Source organism: Galeopterus variegatus, unplaced genomic scaffold (genome assembly GCF_000696425.1).
Source record: "Galeopterus variegatus unplaced genomic scaffold, G_variegatus-3.0.2 Scaffold1907, whole genome shotgun sequence".
Lineage (NCBI taxonomy): Eukaryota > Metazoa > Chordata > Mammalia > Dermoptera > Cynocephalidae > Galeopterus > Galeopterus variegatus.
This window is the reverse complement of record NW_007728018.1, coordinates 215,750-216,961: the sequence shown is the minus strand read 5'-3', so window position 1 is coordinate 216,961 and position 1,212 is coordinate 215,750.

Genomic DNA, 1,212 nt, shown 5'->3' with positions numbered 1-1,212 from the left:
CTCAAACAAGCTCCAAATACCTTCATTATTGGGCTCAGTGAAGCATGGATCAGAGTAAATCTAGAAATTCTGATGCTGTTACATAATTTCAGGTTAACTTTAATATATCTGTGGGTGTTTTTTGTTTGCTTGTTTTGTTGTTGTTGTTTTTGGATTAGACCTAACTAGTTTAGCCTAAAGATATTATTCATTGCTTCTCGGACCCCATCTGGAAATGTAGAAATTAAACGGAAAGGTATGAGCTGTCCAATGGGAGAGAAATACAAAAAACATGCAGTTAGATTGCCAAGTTGAGATGATCATTCTCTACCTGCTCTCCAGCTTTTAACCAGTCTCCTGGCTCTAAAACTCCTTATGAAATAAGTCTTAATTATATATATATGAAATATATATATATATATATAATTAATTATATGTATATAATTAAGACATATATATATGTATATATATAATTTTTTAATTGCTTATTTGTGCTTTTCTACTGTTGGGACTTGATTATCAACTATGACAAAGTTACCAGTAGAGTAATCAGAGGTTAAGAAAATATTAAACAAAATCATCCAGTTAAAAAAATTTTTTTACAGCTTACATTCAAAGCTCAGCCTAGAATTAAGAGCAAGAAAAATGCTTATAAATAGGAAGCTCAAAAATAATTCCAAATGTTCCCCGCCTCAAAAAGCAGCCACGAAGAACCTTCTTAAACCACATGAAAGACACCAGACTGTCTTCCCTTCTTTAAGTCATTTTATTAGTTATGCCCTTTCCTTCATCTTCTCTTGATCTTAAGCCTTCTGATGGCCAAGATCACCTTTCCAAAAACAAGATCTTTCTCAAATTCTGAAAGCTGGGGGAAGTGTTTTTATTATTCGCTCAGGCCTTTGTGAAAAGGATCCTCTAAGTAAAAACAATTGGGTGAAAGTAACAGATTCAAAATATGCAAATTATCAAAAACTCATTCTGTAGTCATATCAGAAGCCAAACTCCTACCGCTATCGAATGAATGAAGTTCTCCCATCTGGGAGGGCTGGAGGTTTGCTTTTCCTATTTATCTATTCCCTTCCAAGGTACCCTCTGCCAGGACACACAGAAACTGAAGCACCCAGTATGATTCTTATGCCTTTGTTGTCTGCTTCTGAACATTGAAAAAGAACGTGGGTTGTGAGCTACAAACATTGCCTCGGGGTTAATATTTTTGTACATGAAAAAATATGA